The 25,461-nt window shown below is 43.8% G+C and overlaps 1 protein-coding gene across 2 annotated transcripts in view; it reads left to right on the top strand.

Moving 5' to 3' along the window:
• Positions 1-6,032: 6,032 nt before the first annotated feature.
• FYN (FYN proto-oncogene, Src family tyrosine kinase) overlaps positions 6,033-25,461 on the top strand; it is a 209,254-nt gene continuing 189,825 nt past the window's right edge. The window contains exon 1 of one of the 2 annotated variants that reach the window (XM_082669301.1): positions 6,033-6,369. The gene's annotated coding sequence lies outside the window, so the exon portion shown is untranslated. The remainder of the gene's footprint in view (positions 6,370-25,461) is intronic. The other variant, XM_082669299.1, reaches the window with a different exon arrangement.

Raw genomic sequence — 25,461 nt, 5'->3', positions numbered from 1 at the left:
CCCAGCTCACCCAGTAATGACCCTGACACACTGAGAGCACCCATCAGAGGTCCATGGACCTGGGCTCTAAAACCTTGTTCATGACAATGCCTGTTTATTCAGCCTTGTCTCCACCTTTTTAAGAGGGAAGGGGGCTGGAGAGACACATACCAAAAGGCCCCACCAAGAGGAGCAACTGTCCAGTTTGGACAAAATTTTACAAGAGAGCTAGTGTGAAAGTAGTGCCAGAATCCCAGCTTCAGAAGTTGGGTGTGGTCTCTTCCAGAGGAAGGTTTAACACCACCTGCCCCTACCCCCTCCTGATCTCAGGCTGGATATGGTACGGAGGGTCCTTCCCTTCCCACATGAGATTTTCCAAGGACCATCTCCTGCTGGCTTATGGCATGCTGTGGACCCAATATACCCTAAATCTATTGGCTATGATCTAGACATCATGGATTTTATTTTATTATTATTATTTTTAATTTATTTATTTTTGGCTGCGTTGGGTCTTTGTTGCCGCGCACAGGCTTTCTCTAGTTGCAGCGAGCAGGGGCTACTCTTCATTGCGGTGCGTGGGCTCCTCATTGCAGTGGCTTCACTTGTTGAGGAGCACGGGCTCTAGGCACGTGGGCTCAGTAGTTGTGGCTTGAGGGCTCTAGAGCGCAGGCTCAGTAGTTGTGGTGCACGGGCTTAGTTGCTCCGCAGTATATGGGGTCTTCCTGGACCAGGGATCGAACCTGTGTCTTCTGCATTGACAGGCGGATTCTTAACCACTGCACCACGGGAAGCCCTGTGGATTTTAAAATATGTAGTTCTTTCTATTAGAACTTGATGGCATGAGATGTCAGAAGCAAGGGTTTCACAGTAAACCAGGTGTCAGGGTACAGAGAGGTTAGCCCTGGGACCAGTTTCCCAGGGGTCTCCTGCTTTCAAAGTTAAGTTTTTGGAGAATCAGTTTTACAAGTCCCAAGAGGCTCACCAGTAGCTAGAACAGTAGTTGTGGGCAGATGGGAGCAGAAAGCCTCCAACCCTCCCAGCCCTGGCAGGAAGATTCTCCTAGATACCACCTCTGTGGCAAGAATTCTTCAAAAGGAAGGAAGAAGAGCAGAGAAGAGGAGGAAGAGAAAAGGGAAAATTATAGTAGCAAAGAAAGAAAAAAGTTTTTTAAGTTTTATTTTTAGTTTCTTCTGTTGACAAATAGTAAGTGCCCAATGCAAAAAGTTTGGAAAATTAGAAAAGATAAAAAACAAAGATAACCTATAATCTGCTAACTTGGAGAAAATCACTGTTAACATTTTAAAGTATGTATTTGCATACTTTTCTTTCTATGAAAATTTACCTATGTAGATAAATTTTACAATAATGGAAAATACATGTATAAGCATACATATATATAGATAGATATACACACACATGCATGCATACTAATTTGTTGTTCAGTTTTTTCTCTTAACACTTTATTGTGAAAATCTTTCTACATAAATAAATGGCATCATCTTCATTTTTATGGCTGTGTAGTGTTCTATTACATAGCATAGTTTACACACCAAATCCCTTATTAACAGACTTTTCTCAATTTTTCACTATGATAAAGAGTGTTCCAGTTACTTGCATCACAGGTATATCTTTGCAAACTTGTTCCATTCTTTCCCAGAAGTAGAATTGCTGGGTCAAAGGTATATATATATATATTTTTTTTTTCTTAACATCTTTATTGGAGTATAATTGCTTTACAATGGTGTGTTAGTTTCTGCTGTATCACAAAGTGAATCAGCTATACGTATACATATATCCCCATATCCCCTCCCTCTTGCATCTCTCTCCCACCCTCTATAACCCACCCTTCTAGGTGGTCACAAAGCACCAAGCTGATCTCCCAGTGCTGTGCAGCTGCTTCCCACTAGCTATCTATTTTACATTTGGTAGTGTATATATGTCCATACCACTCTCTCACTTCATCCCAGCTTACCCTTCCCCCTCCCCGTGTCCTTAAATGAAGTATGTCAGAAAGAGAAAAACAAATACCGTATGCTAACACATATATATGGAATCTGAAAACAAAAACAAAAAATGGTTCTGAAGAACCTAGGGGTAGGACAGGAATAGAGACGCAGATGTAGAGAATGGACTTAAGGTATATGCTTTTTAAAGGGCTTTTCATAAATGTTACTAAGTTGTCCTCTGGAAATGATATACCGATTAACACTCCCACTAGCAGTGTAGGTATCCATTTCCCTACATTCTTTTATGTCTTTGGCCAACTAGGTAGTTGAGAAAACTATATCTTTGCATTGCTTTGGTTACAGGTAGTGTTAAATCTCTTTCGTGTTTACTGGCCATTTGGGGGGGGGGGGAAATGCATTTCCTTTTCATGTGTTTTTAATTAAAGTGTTCATCTTTACTTTCTTGTTGATCTGTCAGCACTCTATATTAAGGATTCTTACCCTTGCTATATGTGTTGCTGTTAACATTTAAGAGAAGATTAAAACTGAAATGTAATTATAAAGCAAGAAAATATTTTAACTAGTAAAATTAAAAATGAGGAAAATGTTACTTTAAAAGCAAGAGAATAAGAAATTAAGCTGAGACAAAATAAAGCCCAGATAGAAATAGGAAAATTTAAGGTGAAAGAAATACAAAAAGAAGCAGTACCAGTCAAATCAAAGAGAATTTCTAGAACAATGCCTATATTCTAGTTTCTATATTAAAAGCTTTCCATAAGAAGACAGAACTGGGGGCTTAGAGGACAATATGACTTATCTCTGGAAGGCTAGGGACAGTGTCACGGTTCTTTAATCGAGGTCTGTGTAGACACCAGCACAGTAGATCAAAATGGAGAACAGCATCCAAATCTTTCACAGTACTCTATATACTTGTTCAGACCATTAGCTAATCCTCCTAGGAGGCCAAATCCATTTAAATACACATTTAAGAAGGGCAACAGATAAAAAGGTAGGCAAGGAAAGAATTACAAAAACAGGATGAAGTCTTGATAGGAGCAGGTTAATCTGTCATTTTAATTGCATTGTCTCTTCCTTTTGTCCACTAGTTAGATCAAGAAGCTTTTAGAGTTACAGATGCTAAAAAGTGACTCCTCTTGAAGAAACCATAAACAATGAGATGCCTCACACCACCTACTCCAGATTTTATGTAAGACAAATTGAATCTCACATGGAATTGCACGTGGTTTTTCTGAGAGTACATGACACTTTATCTTTAAGATAAAGTGGTTTTAAGAGTGGTTTTTAAGAGTGGTTTTTCTGAGAGTACATGACACTTTATCTTTAAAAAGGAGGAAGGTACGCTTCCATGTCCATTTAGTCTTCAAACACGTAGAATGCGTCAGATCAGTTTTACTATATCCCCACTTTACATATGAGAACACTAAGGACCAGAAAAGATAAATGATTTGCCCCATCAAGGTGCTCTCAACAGTGTGCACTGTGGAGCTGGAATCAGAAACAACCTACACCAGTGCTGTCCAGTAGAAATATAATGTGAGCCACATATGCTGTTTTAAATTCTCTAGTAGATACCTAAAAAAGTTAAAAGAAATATGTGAAATTAACTTTAATATTTTATTTAGCACAATACATTTAGACTATTAACATCTTAACATGTAGTTAATATAAAACTCAATTAGATGTTTTACATTTCTTTTTTTAATGCTAAATCTTTGAAATCCAGTATGTCTTTTACCTTTACAGCACTTTTTTTTTTTTTTTTTTTTTTTTTTTTTTGCGGTACACGGGCCTCTCACTGTTGTGGCCTCTCCCGTTGCGGAGCACAGGATCCGGAGGCGCAGGCTCAGCGGCCATGGCTCACGGGCCCAGCCGCTCCGCGGCATGGGGGATCTTCCCGGACCGGGGCACCAACCCGCCTCCCCTGCATCGGCAGGCAGACTCTCAACCACTGCGCCACCAGGGAAGCCCTTATAGCACATTTAAATTTGCCCTAGCCACGTTTCAAATACTCAAGTACATTTCAAGTACTTAAGAGCCATGTGTGGCTAGTAGTTACCACACTGGACAGCCTGGTTCTAGACCAGTGGTTCTCAAGGTCTGGTACCCAGACCAGGAGCATCAGCATCACCTGGGAACTGTTAGAAGTGCACATTCTTGGGCTCCATTCCAAATCTACTGAATCAGACCCTCTGGGGGTGGAGGCCACCAATCTGTGTTTTAACAAGTCCCTTCTGGTAATTCTGATACAAGCTAAGGTTTGAGAATCATTGCTCTAGACAATTGCCTCTTCATCCCAATCCAAATAAACCTAGGACAGCCACGGCAGCCTAGTACTGACGAAGAGGAGCCCATTCTCTTGAGATAAACAATTCTTGGCTAGATAAAGTTGGCATTCTCTTATATGGAAATCTTCTAGTCCTAGTTGTGGTTCCATTTCTTGGGACTATGGAATGAATCATCAACACATAATTTAAACAAGATTTCATTTAACATTTTATTTAAGGAAGAAAAAATTGCCAGTAACCACCCTAGACAATCACCTTGAGTTTAGTTATTAATTTCTCTTGTCCTCAGTTTCCTCACCCATAAAACTGGGATTAATAAATGTTAGCACCTTTAAAATGTACTGTGTACATAGCACAGGGAACTCTACTCAATACTCTGTAACAACCTATATGGGAATAAAATCTAAAAAAAAGTGGATATATGTATATGTATAACTGGTGTGCTTTGCTGTACAACAGAAACTAACACAACATTGTAAATCAACTATACTCCAAAAAGATTAATTAACAAAAAACTAATATTACACAGATTTCTCAACGGGAAAGTTTCTATATAAATATCTCTCTTAGCTAAAAAAAAAAAAAGTACTGTGTACCAAAAAGAAAAAAGGCAACAAAAGTGACTGCTATTTTAAAACTACAGTTAAAAAATCAGTGGGCAGGAAAGGTAATATAGATTTTGAGCATAGAAGCAGAAGCCAATCCACTTATATTTCTCAGAACATTAGATTTTGCTGAGGGAGCAAGGTAGGGTTCTTGCCAAAATCATCAAGGAGAATGAATCCGAGTATGCCTTAAAGTGGAACTTTCAGTAAACAGGAATTACCTATAAAGAAAATCAGGAAGTTGACCTTTTTTTTTGTTTTTTTTTTTAATGAAGTTACATCCTGCCATAGAAAAGCTGAATAGGAAATAAAGACTGATGCGCTCTCAACTGTATACTAAACCAGCTATTATTTCCATCAAGGAAAATCTGAGCAAAAGCTCAGATTTAGAGAAGGGAAAACAACATGGGAAGGCTGAATGTCATGAGAAACCAAAGACAACCAACGGCTACAATTAAACATGATTTTGGAAAAAACTATGCAAATAAACCTCTACTCTGTGATTGCAGATTTCTCAGTCGCCGCCTGCCCTCTCCACCCCCTACCCCCATTTCCGTAATACTTCCTGCAGAGTTTTGCTTGTAGATATATATACTCCGCACTCTTCGGTTTGACCAGAGAAAACAATTTCATCACCCTAACACTTTTCCAGTTTATTCTCCCACCTTCAAATGAAAAGACACTAGAAAGGCAAGATAGCCCTTTCTCGAGGCAGGTTCCCATGGTTTTGAGGGAATGGCAGATGCCTTTCTGCAGTGGCGGCTGCAATCTTCCGCAAAGCAGAAACTGCAGCTCACACCCTCTTCTTTCCTCACCCTAACCCACTATCCCAAGTCCACATAAACCTTAAAAACACACACACACAACTCCTGCAATCTCGCATTCCCCTCACACCTTACACCGCTAGCAAGCCAGGATGCCCGACGTTACAGAAGCGCTCCACCCACTCGGTGGCCCCACCCATCGCCACCCCGCCCCCGCCCCCAAACGCCCGAGGGGCCCGTTGATAGGGCAGCGAAGCCTGCCACTCTCGCGGTCCGGCCCGCCCCCTCCTCGCTCCCCGCTGGGGCTGGAGGGGCTGGAGCATCAACGCGAGTAGCTGCGAGCAGCCGCGGCAGCGGCTGCGCGTAGTTGCAGTTGCGCCATCTGTCAGGAGCGGAGCCGGCGGGGAGGGGGCTGCCGCGGGAGAGGAGGAGGGGTCGCCGCGAGCCGAAGGCCGTCGAGACCCGACCGCCGACCGGCTGCGGGAGCAGAGGAGAGGCTGCACTCGGAGCCGCGCGTCCACCGCCGTCCGGGCGCGCGGCGCTTCAAGCCGAGCACCGAGGGCTTCCCAGGCTCACACAAAGCCGCCGCCCGCGCCTGGGAGGGATCCGGCCGCCGGGCCGGGGACACCCGGCGCCGCCCCCTGGGCACTCTCAGAAGGCCCACCGGCTCCCGGGCCCGCCGAGGAACCACCGGAGCCGCTTCGGCCGCGCCGGAGGAGGGCGGGGAGAGGACCATGTGAATGGGCTCCGGAGCCTGAGCGCAGCGCAGGTAAGCGGCCGGGGATGCGCCGCGGGGCTGCGGGGATGTTGCGGAGACGCCGGCCGCCGGCGCCCCCGCGCAGCGTCGCCCCCGCCGCGGGGCCCAGCGCTGCAGTCTCTGGGCCACCGCCGTCTCCCGGGCGCCCCGCTGGGCTGCCGGGGAGTTGGTCCCCCTCGGAGTCTTCCTGTGGTCGCGCTGGAGGACACCTCTGCGGGGTGCGGCCCCGAGGTAGCTCAGGCATGGGGGGCGCATTTCCTCGCGGGCGCCGGCTGTGAATAGGAATTGGCTTCGGGGCTAGGCTGGCCCAGACTCCGCCCCCGCCCTCTTTTCGGGGCCCCCCGCGGGGACCCGGGCTGTGTGTGTTGTTTTAATGTCAGGGATGATGTAATCACTTAATAATTGAAGCTCAGTGCTGCTTCCCTCCCCACCCCACTCCACCCCTGCCCCACTCCTCCACCTCTCGGCCTCCTCCTCTTGCGGCCGTCGCCTTCCCCATCGCATCCTCCTGCCTATTTCTGGCACGTCCCTTGCACTTCCCCCATCCTCCCCTCCACTCTTCCTGTGCCACCACCCACCCGTCCCCAGTCCCCCGTGCTGGAGCCGTAGCTCCTCTTCCTCTGACCCCCACATTCCTCCTGCTCCCTTAGGCTCCTTTCTCCTCCCTTCCCTGCTCGCTGGATTTCCTCTCGACTTCCTTAGATCGATGACTGTTTTTGTTTGGTCGCCTCCCCTCTCTTATCTGCGCCCACAGGCGGAGGGGACTGAGCCAGAAAGAGGCCACCGAGCTTGGGCCCAGGCAGAGATTTGCTGGGACTGAGTGAGAAGAGGGATAATAAAATCACCCTTCTTGCCCCTCCTCCCCCCAATAAATCACACAGACTCGCCGGCTGTGTGTGTGTGTGTGTGTGTGTGTGTGTGTGTGTGTGTGTGTGTGTGTGACACAAAGAGCTCTTTCAGTGCACAGAGAGGAGACGCACAAAGTACCCAAGGATGGGCGCGATGCTTCTTGTTTCTCTTCCCTGGGGCTTCCCTTTTTCTCAGATAAAGCAGTTGATCTTCTCTCTGAGAGTCTTTCCTGCCACATTTACCAAAAAATAAAAGGCCCCAGATGCAGGGTGGCAGGTGCTGGCATTTTGCTGTATTCATGGACCGGTAGTGTTGACTGGCAGCTGCAGTATTTCTTAGATTTAAGGGGGAAATGATTTCAGCTATCTGAAGAGTTGCTTTACTTTCAAGGTAGCACCCTCCCCCACCCAGTTTCAACCCCCTCTCATCGTAGGGGGTAGGATAAATTGGTATGGGGGAAGGAGACTTTTGTTTCTGAAAGAGAGTTAAATTGATGTTTGCTAGGAGTGAGGCAGCCTAACTTGCTTCTTCTCTCAAGTCTAAGGAGTACTGAAGTCTTTTGAAATGAAGTCTTGTCTGCCTAGTAATTGTTTTACCCTTATATTTAAACAAGCTTCTGGGGACATTGCTAACACAGCACTAAATTGGTATTTGGAAGACCACTGGAGACTGTGTCTCTTCCCTGCTTCAGGGTAGCCTTCAGACGCCCACATCCTTCCTCTCACCACCAAGTTGACTGTAATACTTTCCACCCTTTGTGCTTTCTCCCGAGTCCCTGCCCCATGGGTACTGTGCTTTCAGATGAAGGGACTCACAGATTTTTGGAGGAAGTGGTTTTGGTAACTATCTCAGGTTTTGGAGGCACTTAGCTATGATCGAAGGATGTAGAGAATCTTTTGACTGATCTCTTAAACCATCTACTGATGTTCCTCTTAAAGAGGAAATATAAATGTAAATCTGGGGGCTTAATGTTCCATTTTGTAAGCCAGTGACTATTACATCCCTAATCAATAATGTCAAAACTTAGGTTGAACCCATTGATTCCTAAGAGCATGGCTCTTTGACTATTATAAGTAATAGAACTGTCTCATGTTCTTCAAGAATTTTATTAGAAAAGAGTTGTTATGGTTCATTAAACATTTACTTCTGCACTTTCTAAGGACATCCATCTTGAAACTTTTTATATTAAAAAAAGCAAAAGGATTAATGAGCGTACTGTAAAAAAAAAAAAAACAACAAAAACAATGGTTTGTTTGTTTGATGCCAGACCCAGGAAAGAAAGTCAGTGCACAATAAACTTGCGCTCTGTTGACCGAGTTCAAGAGAATGATGAGGTTGAATGTGAACAAACGCATACTCTGCTTTCTGCAGTTTTATTCTATGCTTTCTCCTGGGTCTGGAATCTCCAACCCCACCTGATTTGCTTGGGTCCCGTTAAACCTAGAGCCCAGCTGAAAAGTCTTCTACTCTGGGATGCTTTCTCCATCTTTTCACCTTCAAACAAATCACCATGCGTCCAATTTTGTTTTCATACCTCAGCAGCTGGCACATGTCTATTTCCAGCATTAGTTTGAGCAACACATTGGAAGAAGGAACCTGGTCTTATTTATCTTGTTTCAGCAAGTGTGAGCTAGGTCTTTGGTATGTGCTAAGCACTTGGATTAATTAGGCTACTGTTAACAGCTGTAACAAATAGGCCTGCAAAAATATAATGCCTCAAAAGCAATAGACGTTTATTATTCCTCATGTAATAATTCAAAATGGGTATTTCTGATCAGTGGGTGGCTTTCTTCCATGCAGTGATTCTGGACCCCAAGTTCTCCCATCCCATAGCACTCCATTGTAACCTGCTTTCAGCTGGCAGAAGGACAAAAGAGGGAATAGAGGGGATGTACCGACTTTTTAAATGCCTAGGCCTGGAAATGACACCCATCACTTCTACTTACATACTTTACTTGAGGGCTAGTTATATGGCCACATTTAACTGCAAGGGAGCCTGGGAAATATAGTTAAGCCATGTGACCAGAAAAAAGTTCAAGAAGAAATGTATTTTGGGCCAGCAGCTTTGCCATATACTGCCTCTCAACAAGGCACAGTCGTTGCCCTCAAGGAGTTTGTAGGCTGATGAGAATTAAATGGTAACCTAGAGCCTGTACCCATCATTGTCTTGTACCTTTGATTTTATAAGTTCTGACCTTCTCATTTTAAACCTGTTTCCCCAAACCTTGCTTTTTGTCGGTTCTAGTGGCCAGTTCCCACCCAGTAATTTCCTGTAATACAGTGACCTGATGGCTCCTGTGCTGACTTTGATGTGGCTCTCCAGTAGCACCTTTGTTGGCCAAGATTTTTATCTGCTGATTTTATAGACTCCCCAAGTGGCTAAGTGGGTCTTTAGAAATCACAGTCATACCTTCTCTAATTGGAAGAGGAAATTAAACAGACTCGAGAGGAGAAATTTCTTGCCCCAGGCCATGTTCATGGGAAGGGAGCCTCATCTGCCCAGCTCTTCAGTCCCCCCTGGGTCCCCTCCATCCCGCAGATACCCTGAGTTGGTGACTGTGAGCCCTGCATCTTCCGTGGAGTTAAGTGAGCTCCCAGACCTCCAGGAGCGGGGTGAACTGCTAGTGTTCTGGATAATCCGTGTTCTCCACAGGCCTTCCCAGGAGCAATTCTGTCTGTACTAGTCATCATACTTAGTTATGCACATGTTTTTGCTATAAACAGTTTATTATATTCATCTGTTCTGCAAACATTGGCCAGTATGTTATTGTGTGCAAGGCACTGGGAGATAGGATTATGAAAATGAATACTTCTGCTGTGTTCTCTCTGTTCAGCTTAGTCTGCTAGAGGAGATAAAAATAATACATAATAACTACTTTTATTGAGTATTTACTATGTGTCAAGCACTGTTTAAGCTCTAATCTTAGCAATACTGGTATGAACACCTGAAACTAATATAAATTGTAAATTAGCTATACTTCAATTAAAAACAATAATGATATGAAGTAGTTTCACTTATAATCCCCATTTTACAGATCAGCATTTGAAGCAAGGGAGGTTAAATAACTAACTCAAGATCATACATGGCTAGTAAGTGGTAGAGTGAGGATTCAGGCCCAGTTAGTTTGGTTTCAAAGCCCTTGCTCTTAGCCATGAGGCAATATGCAAAATACTACCTATGGATATAATGATGATATTGATTAAAATGTGTTACATGCCATAAAGGGGGGTGGCGTAAATGCTTTGGCAATTGATACTTTTGGTTGTTGGGAAATATAACTTTATGTTTAAATAAAAAATAAAATGTCCATTTCTACCACCATGCTTTCCATTTTAGACCCTCATTTATTGCTCACCTAGGAAATAAAAAAAATAAATTAAAAAATGGGAAAGCAAAGCATGTTGATACTGGAAATACTTTTACTCTGTGTGGGTCCTTGTGTGTCCCACAGATAGGTCTGTAAGAATTTGTGAATCGTCCTACATATTTACTCATCCAGCAACATTCATTCATTGTATCTACCACTTGCCAGACATTGAACTAGATGCTTCAGAGACAAAGAGTTATAATCCTGGCCCAAGGAACTGCACGAGGAAGTCTCTGACCACTGTGATAACTGCCGTGATTCTAGGGGTCCGCAAGAGAGCATGAACTCCACAGAGAGGTGGGAAAATGGGGTGGCGAGACAGAGAAGGCCAGAGGAGGAATTGGCCAGTTGAGTGTTGTGGGAAGGCCCCAGAAGGAGCAGCCCAGAAAGCAGGTGCACAGACTTTTTAGGAAACTGCAAGTCGTTCAGGGTGGGTGAGGGTGGTAGAGAGATGGACAGAGGGAGAAGATGGGGCTGGTGGAAGAGTACTTAAATGTCAGGAATGCCATTTAAGAGTTGTAAGTAGAGGTGCCACTTTGGTCTGATTTGTTTTACAAAGATCCATCTGGCCACACTGTGGGCTGATGGCCAGAGGTGGTCAAGACAGATGCAGGGAAGGTAGTTGTGGAAACTCAGATGAGCCATAGATGAGGTGCTGCACGGAAGTGGGGGTGGAGCCAAAGAGACAGAATAAGAGAGGGTGAGGTAGCATATTGTGTGAGGGGAGAGGCAGAGGGGGGTCCTTGGGAAGTAGGTGGAGAAAGACATGCAGACAAGCAACGCAGTAAAAGCAGCAGGGAGTGGGTGTTTAAATGATGACTTTATCACGGACACTTTGGACTTTCCAGTCAAAGTATCTTGTAGGCAGTTGAATAGTAAGGGACTTAGAGATCATGTAGTCCAGCACGTCCATTTTACTTATGAGGAAAAATGAGGCCCCGAGTGGCTAAGTGCCAAGGTGGCAGTCACCACTTAAAGCCAGGTTTCAACCCTTTCAGCCCAGGTGAGGGCTGTGGTCAGGAGCATGGACTCGGGGTGTGGTCCTGGTCTGACCCCTTCCAGCTGTGTGAGCTGGACCCAGTTACCTAAGCTCTCTGTGCCTCCCTTTCTTCACCTTTTAATGGAGTTATAGTTCCTACCTCAAAGGTTTGCTGTGTGGGGTCCATAATTAATACATGTAAAGTGCTCAGAATAGTACCCCACACATAGAAAAGCTGTGTGTTTGCTGCTGTGGTTCATGTGTGTATATATGTAGATACATACATATACACGTAACATGTGTACATCTGACACATATATCCCTTAGGGAAGGGAGGGTAAAAATGTATTCTGGGGCTTCCCTGGTGGCGCAGTGGTTGAGAGTCCGCCTGCCGATGCAGGGGACGCGGGTTCGTGCCCTGGTCCGGGAGGATCCCGCATGCCGTGGAGTGGCTGGGCCCGTGAGCCATGGCCACTGAGCCTGCGCGTCCGGAGCCTGTGCTCCGCAATGGGAGAGGCCACAGCGGTGAGAGACCCGTGTACCGCAAAAAAAAAAAAAAAAAAAAAAATGTATTCTGTGCAGAAAAGGACATTTTGAATATTTTAGAAAGAGATGTGGGTGATTGTCAGTTCTGAATCAAGAATTATTGGAAAACATAGGAAATTAGTTGAAATAGTATGATGGAAAATAGCATTTTTAGCAAGTCTTCTTAAGAAATGCAGAACCTTTTTTATTCTTCAATAGAAAACATAAAAGTACTTTGAAGTTAGCCCTATAAAAGGATATCTTTGTTTTAGATAACCAGAGTTTTAACCTATTTTCAATGTGCATCCCTTGAGTTTGACTTCAGAATGTCATCGTGACTTTCTGAAGGTAGAATAAACCACAGAATAGGAAAAAGCCCCGTGAGTTACGAGTTTCATGCACTTGGTTCCTATGAAAAAAAGGTGATTTGGGTTATTTAGAGGAAAGTAATTTTTTTCCGTGTTTCTAGTTGAGCAAATCTAATTTTTGGCTACTAAAACACATGAGAAGCCTGAACGGTATTATCCAATTGGACGTGGGTGACATGTAGTTCAGACAACTTCGGAGTAAGTGGCGCTCTGGACTTGATTAGAACACAGTAATCCTGGAAGGATATAAATTGAACTGGATTTATGGTCTAATAAAAACGTGGGAAGAAAAGATAATGCTAACTGACTCATGAAAGTTTAACAACGTTTGTAAGGCCCTGAGTTGGAGAGCTCTCGTTTGGATGAGAGTGTTTTCCCTCTCGTCTCAGCCTGCTTCCAAAATGACCTGCGTCGTGTCTTGCTCAGGCTGTGAAGCAGACTGGAGTCCTGTTGCTGGGTCTTCTTTGCATGCAGAGATCATCACCTGTTGTGCCTCTGTCCACCCGTGACCTTAGGCAGCACCCATTGGTTTGAGCAAATGAGTACTGAGCACCCATTAACTGTGTTTGGGGGAGAAAAAAAATAAGGTGTGGGAAAGTCTTAGCCCATTGCTGATTTGAATTCAGAAGGCCTTTCCTGAGGACTACTTATTTCTGACCTGTATTGCCCTCTGTGATAGTGTAAAAAAGCACTTAGCACCCCACAGCCACTCACCTCTCCCTAAATATACCAGAAAAATAATCATAGCTACCTTTGTTATTGAATCCCAGAGGCCTTAAGTGCTTTACGTACAGTAATTTACTTAGTTATAACAACTCGATGAGGCAGGGTCAAATGGGAAGATTGAGGCTCAGAAAGGTAAAGTAACTTGCCCATTGTCACACGGCTAATTACTAGTGAAGCCAGGTGTGTCTGGTTCCCAAACTTGCACCTGCTTTTGCTCCAAAGCTGTGGTTCTTCGTTCCCTGCGCACTCTCAAGCCTCCTTGCCTTTGCATTGCAGTTACTTCTGTGTTAGGTTTTGGGGGATACAAAGGCACCTTTGCCCCCAGGGAAGCCCCACTCCTTCTGTGGCTCCACTCAAGACTTACCTTCTGGGAAGCCCCCCTTTGGTCCTGTCTCTGGGCTCCCATGGCACTTGGTTACTGCCTCATCATCACCCTCATCGCAGCCTGACTTCTAAGGCAGAGTGGAGTCAGCTGGGTCGGACAGTGGGAAGACACTGGTCTTTTGCCCTGACTTGGGAGCTCTTTCAAGTCGGGCTGTGTCTTATTCGTGGTTGATTTGCCAGCTGAACACCCAGCAGTATTCCATGAGGTACTGTCGTTATTATTCCCATTTGATAGATGGGGAAACTGAGGCCTAGAGGTGAAGTGATTTGGTCAGGGTCACACAACTAGTAAGCAGAGCTGGGGTCTGAACCCAGACAGTCTGGCTCCAGAATCAATGCTCTTAACACTAAATTTGTTCCAACTCTCAAACAAGATTATAAACCGCAGGCTAGAGGCAGTGCCCTCCGCCTCCCAGCCCAGTACCTCACAGTCCACACACAGTAAAGATCACCCTCTTGTTTCTACCATCCACTCTGGCAGAAAGACAAACAGGGTATGTCTAACCAGGCCTTATCTCATGATACGGAAAGAGCTTTGGGGCCTTGGTTGCATGACTGTCCTCTGAGGGTCTTAGAGAATGCATAGTCCCAGGCGCAGTTCTGACTCAGGAGGTATGAGGTGGCCAGGGTTGAACACTGACATCTTTCCTGTAGATGAGAATGGCCCTGAGGATGGAGCCATCGGGGAGGCAGCTTCTGAAAGACGAGGAATGAAGAAGCACAGTGACTCAGCCACAGTGGGGCGAGCTGGCTGTTGAAGTGGCAAAAAACCACCCATCAGCCAGAGCCAGAGGGAACTAAGCCCGGGGGAGGCTGGGGTCAGAAATCTGTCACAGAAAGACCTCTTATCTTGTATTTTTAAGATTTCTAAGTACCTGCTCCTTTTGAATGTGCTGGTGGGATTTCATCTGATGAATTCAAACACTTTCATTTTCTTCAGAGCTTCCATCTTGGAGGTACCCAAAAATAGTAAGCTTTTCAAGGAGTTGTATAAGGATTCCATCTGCTTTATACTGAAAAGTAGGGCTTTAATGGAAAATTAAAAATGAGTCAGATTGCCTTTACCGCAACAAAGCCCAGGGCACTTTTCCCAATCCTTTCTTCTTTTAATCCCCAGAAAAAGTTACTGAATCTGTATTTCTGTGAAATTCTGCCCAATTGAAATTCTACTGAATAGGCAAATAAACACCAACGAGTTCCTTCATTTCCACACATTGTAGTATCTGTTTGGAAGCAGTAACAATAGCAAATGTTGTCACTTGTAAAATTGGACTTTTATTTCAATTTGAACTGTATTCCAGAAATTGTGTGATACGCTTCCCGTAGCTAGGCATATGCACGCAAGGATATTTGAAAATCACTGATTTCTGTTAAAGGTTTCTCTTGTTTGCTCTCAGAGTTTGGAGGGGTTCACCTTTTTATTGTCTGACCTCCTAGAGATACAAATAGCCCCTCATCATTTTCAGTTACAGGAGCTGAGTTGTTAATGAACTCTCACGCTCTGTCATTCTGTACCTTTTATCACCATCTCCTGCTTGAAAATGCCAGTTCTGTAGCTGTACTTTGTGTGTGCCTTTGCCCGATCGATATTCTCGTGATACGTTGTGTCCTTCAGGCTCTCCTGTGGTTTGCAAATAATGATTCCAGTTGCTTCACTCCTACGCTTCCTAGCTTGAGTTGAGGAGGTGGTTGATCCATGTCAAAACTCATGTGCTGGCTGATGTAAATACTGGTTCTTTTGCCTTGTCCCCTAACAACCCAGTGAACGGGAGAAAGGCCAAATCCTTTAGCCTGGCATTCAACGCCTTCCCCCATCTCCATTTTCTGAGGCATTCCTGGCTCACCTCATTCACCATCACGCTAACACTTGATTCTCCAGATGTCAACATAGTATCTCATTAGTATGGAATACGTGTTCTGGCCTTTGCTTTCCTTTCCTGGACTCCCCAGCCCTTCCTTTCCCCGGGAACCCTATCCATTTCTCAAGGCCCAGCTGGAATCCCAGCCCTGGGCAGCTTCCCCTCGTCTCATTCTCTTGCATTGAACCTGTGTGCCTCTCAGTTGCCTCCTAAGAAATGATGCCTTGTGTTGTTAGTTAAATCCTGATATGAGGAATCCAAGGAGCAGAGAATTTTGTGAGTTGCCCAAGGTCATACATGCAGTTCCTCACTTAGTTTAGACTAGAAGCCAGGTCTCCTGGAAATCTGTGTATGTGGGTCCTGCCTTCTCAACAGACCATTGGCCTCATATGTGCAAAAATGTTGGGGTTTTTTGTCCCCCTGTAGCTTGTAGCACACTGTCATTCATGGTGTAGATACTCAGCAGGTATTTATTTAGATAGGCCCTGGGGGCAGAGTGCTGGAATATGTAGCTGGTTTCCTCCCCATCTGTGAGGCTAGGCTGGCATCTCCTTGGACATGGAGCTTCTGTAGTTTCTGACGGCACTAGATTCACTCTCTATGGACCCATGTGATGTAGGTACGGGGACTGTCCTATACTGTCTTCAGAACCACCATTGTCTTCTGAGAATGGTATGTGTTTAAAGATCTTTTATCCATAATCTTGAGCTTTTCGTTAAAAATTTAAGGTGGTCGGGGCAACAGTTACTTCTTTGCCCTCAGTCATCAGGTTTTCATCAATAAGATTTTCACCAAAAACAACAAAGTTACCAATAGTGCACAATGATGTCCAAGACCAGGGAGAAATGCAGAATGTTTCAAAATCTGGAAGAAACTGGAAAAATACAACAGTGAGTTATAGAAGAGGGAAAAGTGGCAGAATGGACCACTGGTATTGTGCCTGAAGGTCTGTGGAGCCTGGGGAAACGGAAGGAGGCAGGCTCACCTACTGTGCACCTGCCCATGGCTGGACCTCTCACAGTAGCATTTAGCTGAGTCCCTCAGCCACATGGAACCCAGCTGTAGCTGTGAGGGTGCCTTCCTTTCCATGCATTCATTTTGTTCATTTGGCATATCTGGAGAATCTCCTTAGCTGAGACTTAAGGTCCTACAGAGTAATGATTTAACACTAGAACCCAACCACAGCCTCTGTATATCCTTCCACAGAGTGATTGACAATAAACCTTATAAAATGTTTTCCATGGTTGCGGGGAGGGACTACTTGAGTCATTTCTGTAACAAAAGACTCAACAGCACACAGGCAGTGTTTGTCAGCCCCTCATTAAGAGTCTTCTCAGCTCCCTGTGGAAAGCTCTCTGTGATTCCTCATGAATGGCTTTGCCTGCCTAATCCTCACCTGGATGCCAGGTTTAATGTATCCGAGGGATGGAGAGCATTAAAAACACCTTCTGTAGATATTGGCCAACTGCTAACAGCAGAGAGGGGGAAGGGGTGGACCTTATGCTTCACTGTTGCTTGAAAAGCCATTATGGTCTTTGGAAAGCGGTAGTGAACTTTTTTCCTTCCTTCCCCACGCGCTGTCTATGATTTCAGCGCTTTCCCCGCCCGCCTCCCCACTGCCACAAGCACCACCTTCAATGTGGGAGATCACGCGCCACTAACAAGATGCACTCTCCCCTTGGCCAGCGTATAATATCACCACTTCGCGTATTTATCCACCTTGTTCCTGTTCAGTCACTTTGGTACGTCAGTGTCAATACTGTGCATTTTCAGTAGCAAGCTTCTAGAAGGCTGAAAGTGCACCTCATTTAATTTGCTTTGTGCCGTGAAACACTGCACTGAAATGTGGATTTATTAAATGCTTGTAGATCTTGATTCTAAGCTTCCAAGTTGGGAGGTCTTAAAAGTGTTCTCGGTACTTCTGGAATGAGATGCATCTCGAGTAAATTTTCCTCTTGTGGATAACACATCAGGTCCTCTGCATTGGTGGATCCTCAGAGTCATGGGATAGAATTCAGAGTTTGGTTGCACATGATGTTTTAGGTTCCACCTTATGTTTCCCCTCCTTGGTTGAAAATGCAATGATACCAGCTTCTAATTCTGTCAGCAGGTTAGGGCCAAAGCACAGATAATATGCCATACCACACCCTTCTGTTCATAGAAGTGCGGTTGACCATATAATTCCCTGTGTCTTATGGTTATTATTTCAACAGATTCTTGACTTCAGACTGCTGAGACTTGGAGGTAGTTCTCTAAGGGGCCAAGGATTGCTCACTGAAGGCCGGTGAGGTATGGCTGGGAAGAACCTATAAGGACTACCGTGTCCTGAGCAGAGCCACATGCCTCTGTGGGTGTCAGTAGCTCCTGGGAAGTTCTGGTTAGTTTATACCTAAGGGTATAACAAGGAGGATTGGCGTTTGGAAAACTTTCTCTGATTGTACCTCAGTCCAACTATGCCATACGGAGAAGAGTCCAGTGTGGCAAAGTGTTGAGAGTCCCCAGTCTAGGGGGCTCAAGGGGAGCCCCAGTGCCGTCCCTGATCTCACATCCCTGGCTTGTGACAGAGGTTCTGTCTCCAGGGGATGAAATATCCCAGCCAGCACTGTCACTGTGGGAGGAGTCTTGCTTGTACTCCCCACCAGGACACTCAGCTGGGCTCTTGGTGCCTCCTGGATGAGCTAGAACATGCAGAAATGATCCACTAAAGAGGGTGATGTTGGTGAGGCTGGAGAGAGAGGTGTAATGGATGGAAGGGGATCAACAAAGAGTCGGTGGGGGACACGACCTGATACCTGATCATGTCAGGTATAGAAGGAGCCCTTGTATTAGTTTCCTGTGGGTGCTGTAACAAATGACTATGAACTGGGTGGCTTCAAACAACAGGAAATGTCCTCTCACAGTTCTGGAGGCCAGAAGTCTTGAGGTTCAGGTGTCAGCTCAGGAAGACTCTGTTCCCTGCCTCTTTCCAGCAACCCTTGTTTTTCCTGGGCTTGTAAACCCATCAGTACAGTTTCTGCCTTCATCTTCACACAACATTATCCTCTGTGTGTCTTTACATGGCCTTCTCTTATAAGGACACTTGTCACTGGATTTAGGTCCCACCCTAATCCAAGATGATCTCATCTCAAAATCCTTAATTACATCTGCAAAGACCCTTTTTCCATATAAGGTCACATTCCCAAGCTCCAGATGGACATACTTTGGGGGGCTACCATTCAACCCACTGTAGCCCTCAAAAGGATAAAAATTAGCAGTAACTCGGAGGGAGAAAGAACAGATGAGGAAGGTATTTGTAGGTTTGAATGACTACTAAAGGGTAGGCACAGTACTTTACATGTGTGATTTTAAACTGTCGCTTCAAGATAGGTGAAGATGACAGTGAAATTTTTATGTGAAAAGCAGTTCAAAGACGTGGAGTATCCTGAAAGTTTTCAGTAAAATTGGAGGCTGAGCCATCATCCGAGGTTGGAAGATTTGGGGATGGGAGGGAGACTTGGAGAATATAGAAAAAGCCCAAACAGCCAGGATAATATAGGATAATGTGTTAATAGATGGACAAAAAGTATGACAGAGAAATAGTGAGGCTCCTATGGAATTTGTAAGTATTTTTAATGGGTCCCTTTAGCCCAGTTTTGTGACTTTGCTTGGTAGTACTTGTCACTCTGGAATGGAAAATCTGACCTTGTGGTGAGAGTTGGTTTGAATAGTCAAATGAAGAAGATGTTCTAAGAGATAAAGCATCAGTTGAATTATCTGAAAGTAGGGTTCACGCTGGATAGGGGAGTGAGCTGGAATTGGGATGACGGATAAGGCAAGGAAGGGCCTGAGCTTTTAGGGATATGATGGGTGAACACACCCATCATATACGGAGGAGGAGAGGCAAAGGCGAGAAGGCCCTGGGAAGAAGAAACCCAGGAGGTGGAGAGTTCTAAACGATGCTGAACAAGGTGGCTTCCTGTTGAATGGATCCACTCAACAGTAGAATAGAGATCAAGGACAATAATTCCTATATAAAGAATTCAAGAAAATGGAAGCCATAGTTCCCTTTTTGCCCTTGGTTCAAATTATGTATAAATGGTATCTTCTAGAAAAATGACATGTCAGTATGTTGCACTTTTTAAAAATCCTGGATGAGTATTCTGGGACCTCTGAGAACTTGCATTATGACCAGCTGGTTCAGTGGGGATAATACTTTGAACTAGTATTCAATTTACTTTCCCTTCCTTCTAATTCTTGTTGCCCTGTTAGTCTCCCTCATTGAGGCAGAGGATTCCATTACTTCGGGGGAAGGACAGAGTATGGCCTAAGACAAAGAAGACATTGTTCAGCTTTTGACTTCCAAAACAGGACCTTGAGGCATGTTTGGAGACCAGAGTTAGCCCAGGCCTTCATTTAAGAGAGGCAGGCTTTGTTAGAAGCAAAGTGATTTGCGGATTCCGAGGAGCCAGATCTCAGAAGACGTGGCGTGTATTGTACAGTCAGCCACGCAGGATGGGGAGGCTGCAGGAAGGAGGAAGTGCCTTCCTGGGTTGGAGGATGGAGTTTGTAGAGATTTGGAGGAGGCTAGAGATAAAAAATGAATGGGTCACTGAGATGCTGCACTCCAGGTGGGCGGAGGAGAATCTGCCCCGCCCCCATCTGGTTATCTGGAAGGAAGCCACATTGGAGTGGACCCTGCATTGGGGCATATTTAGGCAGAGACAGCCCTGAGGTGATATGCCTTCCCCTCATTTCCCAAAGCTTACGTGTGATGTAAGAGAAATCCCAACAATCCTGCAGGCCCCCTAGGACAAATGCGGAGGTGCTGCAGGAGCTGGGCGGGAGAGTCCCCGGGTCAGGTTGAAGAGGGCACAGAATGAACTGGGCCAGGCTGAAGACTGGCTGCAGGTTTCCACCAATCACATCAGCAGAACCAGGCTAGCACCCAAAACAAAGGGATGAGACATCCCAGGGAGGCCAGTGAGGGCTTAGAGGGCAGTGCCTGGACCAGGTCCTCGCCCCATCATGTGGTGGTCTCTAATCTTCCCCCTTGGGGAAGGAGGGAGAGGAAAAGGAACACAGCCCTTTTGAAAAGGAACACAGCCCTGAGAGGCAGTCTGAGATGAGCTCAATTTGACTAATTGCCCTGAAGCAACGAAAATTTTAAATCTGAAGAGCAAGTTACCTTGAAGTAGCGAGATTGTTTTTTCTACCATCAGCAGAAATGCAGTGGTCATGATCAAGTTGAATTCAACTATGGAGAAATGTATGCAGCTGAGTAGGAAGTATACGTTTCAAACCTTCTACGTTGCGTTTGAGCTGTATTTTAACAGGATGATGATGGTGATGGTGATGGTGGCAAATTTGCTTACTTGTATTCCTATAATATGCTTTTTCCTTTGGGTAAATTGTGGCTTAGCCTACCTGTATTAGGTTCATTTTGGGCAAGAAGTGGGAAGATCTGTCCTCTCAAGGAGCAGAGTTGTCCACCAGATATTCCAAAGTGCAGTGGGGAACTTGGGCTTCCCATTGTTTAGTTGGCGGCACTTCCTCCCCGTGTCCTGGAAGGAAGGACCTCGGTTGCCATGGAGTCTCAGGTCAATGGAAAGTATTAGCATTTCAGGCCTTTCTCTAATGAACTTAACTGGGATGCTGGAGACTCGAAGGTAATTCTTACGGGGTGTGATCCTTTAGTTCCATATTTTAAAGGTATCAGGGTGAATACTAGAAATTACAGTCTCTGACAGACTATAAGGGGAGAAGCAGTTCATTTTTATTCAATCCTCATGTACTAAATAAAGCATGAGTTTATGAAGGGATTCATTTCCAAGTATAATTCATAAGTAGTTACCAGAACACTCAAATGAGAGAGGGGGAAAAAAACCAGTTAGCTCTTTTTGAATACATTTTGTCTCCGACAGTCATACGAGGATGATGTTGCATTTAAGAGGATGTTTTAAAACCTGCTGTTTCTTGAAATGCCTAGTAATTTTGGAAGGGAAGTCTTCCGTTTTGCTTTAAAAAGCATACGTTTGGTGGGGCGGAGTCAGGTGGAAAGTTGCCTGTTGGGATACTGCTTTTTGTATTTTCCTACTAGAAAATTACGGCGACACTTTGAACACATCTTCTCAAAACATAAATACATCTCATATTTTCTCTCATCTCTTGGGGGAGCCAAGAGAGCGAGGGCTAGGGGACCATAACATTTTTTGAAAGGAGTCACTAAAATAATTTAAATTATAGAACTTGAAAAAAAAAGTGCTGATTTATTAACTGATATCATTTTCATAATATTTTTGACCTATGAAATAGTTTTATTCACAATCTTCTCAAAAATAAAATTCCTAAAACTTAAAAACATGTCCCTATACATTAGAGCAAAAAAAATCTTTTGATACTGGTTATCTAAACAAGAAAAAGAACATAAGATGATAATTATTCTTGGTACATATTCACTCACTTTAGCCAGTTTTTCAGCCATATGTCTTTAATTCTCATGTCAGTGTTATTTTATAAAGGATGAATTGTTTTTAATTCTCATAGAGTTGCCTGCAATTTCCTTCAAAGTTGTGTTTTATAGTTAATATTTGAAACTATTACTGTCTTCAATTCGCATTTATGTATACATCACAATATTTTTAACTGAGAAAATAACTCTTTCTACAGATGCACATAAGCTCAGAGCAAATTCTGCTAAATGGAGGCTTTTCTCAGAATAACTTTTTTTTCCACACCGAAATGTGTGAACATTTTAGCCCAAGTATTTTCACAACTCTTTTACCCCCATTCAGGATTCTTATCTTGAATAAATAATTTTATAAGGCAAAACTCATGAAAATAAGTCCCCCTGTGGTCCTTTTGAATGCTGTATCACATTTAGGTGACACAAAATCATAGATCATTCATAATTTCACTCCATTGTGGTACAGAATATAAATGTATCCAGTTAAAACCAGGAACATCATCAAAACATTGCCACAAGTTGAGATACTCCAAAATATCTGTAATACTGTTTCAGAATTAAATCTTGGACACTGAATTGTCTAATGTGTTTAGTGGCTTCCTTTGCTTTTGTTGGGATAAATTTTAACATCTTCCTCTCCACAAGCCTTGTTTTCAGTAACTGCACTTTGTTAAATGCTTTTTAAAAGCTGAAGTGTTTTGGCACTTCATTCACTACTTTGAGCAAAGATTTCCAACTGTTTTGCAACAGAACACACCCAGACTTTACAGGATTCATCCACATACCAGCATGGCACACTTAGGTTGACTTAGAGAGTCATTTCTCAAACATTTCTAAAACCTAGTTGATGATGACAGGCGGCAAATAGAAGGCGTGTACTACCATGCTGAAGTGTTTTTTGTATTCACAAAGCACTTTATCACAAAAATTTCAGAGTTCCAGTTTTTCTAACTATTTATCAATTTCTGCATTTAGTTTATTTTGAGTTGGTAGGATATAGCCACTTGTTTGAATGCAGTTATGAATTGTGCGTATGCCACACCCACGTCAAATAACTTTCTGCTCCATAGATTTCTTGATTTAGTAAGGACAATTATTTATAGCATCACAAAATTTGTATTTGTATTCTGCAAAATCAAATAATTTCATCTCGTGTTAAACTTTTGACAAATGACAGTAGCAGTCACACTAGCATGAAATGTTGCATCTGTGACAAAATGAACTTCCACCAGCTTCATTTTGATCCCAGGAAATAGATGGGGGAAAAAAATCAAACCATAATTGAAATTAATTGATTCTTCTGTTTAAAACACCTGTTAATACTAACATACAACTGGAATCATTTGTGTGGTGTTTTCTTCTGCTAATGAAACCAACACATTAAAGCTCTCACTTCACTTTTCCTATGTGCACAAAAAAAACCTGAACTTAAAAATAATGCGGAATCAACATAGAATAGCATTTGATCTAAAGGAAAAGTCATGCTTCCTAGAGTGCTGTGTCAGTGAACCTTCCATAGCTGCCTGTGTTGAATTGTCATCCTTGGGCACAGTCTTGTTACAATAACTGTTAACATTTGAAGTAGTTACTGATGCTTCTTCAGCAGACTGGACTTATCTAGTGAATGATATCGTTAAGGATACCATGGTGAATAATACCAATGAACACTTTGTGCCAGCTAACATCGTCAGCTTTCTTAAACAAACAAAAATTCAGTAATTTTTCATTTAATTTGCAGTTTTTTCTTTTTCAGTCCATTGCTGCTGAAGAGGATATTGCAAAGTAAAATAGAGTAACAATAGATAAATGACAAAAACACTGTAATGAGAGCATTCACACCATTCTTGAAAAGGTCTGTTTCCTGCAAATATTTCACAGACACCTAACTTGTAATTTTCTGTTTCCCATGGATCCTTCTGACGAGTGTTTTGTGCATCTCAGGCTGCAGTAGGGGTCAGCACAACTGGTCAGTACATCCAGTGTCTGGCAGGGGCTCTACCAATTGAGAATGGGAGGAGTTAGCTGCCCCAGCTGCTCGTGTCCAACTGCTCTTTATTTTATTGGTGAGCATCCTGCCTGTTTTCCTTGAAAGAGAGGTATTTACTGCAGCCAAGATTGGAAAAGGACAGGAAAGGAGGTGGATTGTCATTGGTTACCATTCAGACTTAATCACACGTAAGAAAGAAAATTCTCTTCACTGTGCAGTTGTCTCATCACTGGTAGGCAAGACCATGGCTGAAGCCAGTCTTGGTGCATTTTAATGCAACTCTTAATAACAGTCCTTGGTTTAAAAAATGAAACATCTGGACAAAAGCTTCATCTGACAGGCTGCTGGGACAATGGGTGTAATCTAGCGCTTTCACAGACAAGCCATGGCCTAAGGTCACCCTAGTTAGAGATCACATTTCTCCGTCTGCTTTGTACTGTCCTCTTTGGGCCAGGCTGTTCTGATAACACTACCACTCTGCCCTCCTCTACTGTTGGCTCCAGTCCCACAGCTGAGCAAGCTTTTAAAAATCCACTGAGACCACATTGCTGGGTAACAACCCTCAGTGCCGTCCTCTTGAGTTGGAATAAAGTCGAGCTTTTCACATGGCCCAGGAAGCCTCTTAAGCTCCCACCCGCCCAGCTGGCCCCGCTAGATTTTAAGCTTCCTGGTGCCATGTACCTCGCCTGTCTGTTTTCTTCCCCAGTGTGGTACATGAGAGATGCTCAATGTATTTTCTCAAAGGAGTGAATATGATTTGAGTTGATGAAAGGAAAAAAGAGGGAGTGTCTTGCTAATCTTTGGGGATAAGGAATACAAGTCTCAATCTCTATGTCCTGAACATTATTTCTACCTCTGATTACAAAGTTGGACAGCAGAATGTAGCACAGGACTAAATCATACCCGCTAGCAGAGATGTTATGATGCCTCCAAACTATCCTGATTCTGCAGTCTCCCATCCCCCTCCCGCCCCCTCCCTCCACCCAGGGAGGCAAGTGTGAATTCTAGTGAGTCTATTGTTTTCTCCAGCATTAGGTCAGAGATTTTGTTTTGCATATACTTGGTGTCTGTAACAGGGAAAAGTGCTTCTCTGGTTGATTTGGGGGAAACAGGGCCATGTGACAGTGGTGGTGGAGGAATACTTTGAAGTCACAATTTTGAGATCTTGTGTTCTTACACAACTGCTTTCTGTTGGATCTCTTTTTAAAACATGCTGCCGTTCAGTTTTATCACGAATGCCTTTCCAAGGACAGTAAATGGTTTTACGCACTATGACATCGTTTCCATGGCAACTAATGTATTTTAGCAAAGAGAGAGACTCTGCTAGAAGTAGGCTAAAAAGGACAAATACAGAAATGGCACAGTGTAAAATGTGGGACAGTGTGTGTTGTAGTAAAGATTTTTTTCTTTTTTTTCTGACTTCTTGTTTAGGAAAACCTGTATAACTAGATCTTGGCTTTTTAACTCTTACTAATAAAATTTTTACTGCACCCAACACTGTCTAGTATTTTGCTGACACAGTTCTTTTAGTTAGTACTTGGATTTTTTTTTTTTTGCTTGCTTGTCTGTTTGCTTTAACATGTTCATTCCATCAACATACACACATTTATAATTTCA

This window comes from Grampus griseus (genome assembly GCF_964374135.1).
Source record: "Grampus griseus genome assembly, chromosome: 13".
NCBI lineage: Eukaryota > Metazoa > Chordata > Mammalia > Artiodactyla > Delphinidae > Grampus > Grampus griseus.
Note: the sequence above shows the minus strand (reverse complement) of the source record. Positions and strands in the feature narration are given on the sequence as shown.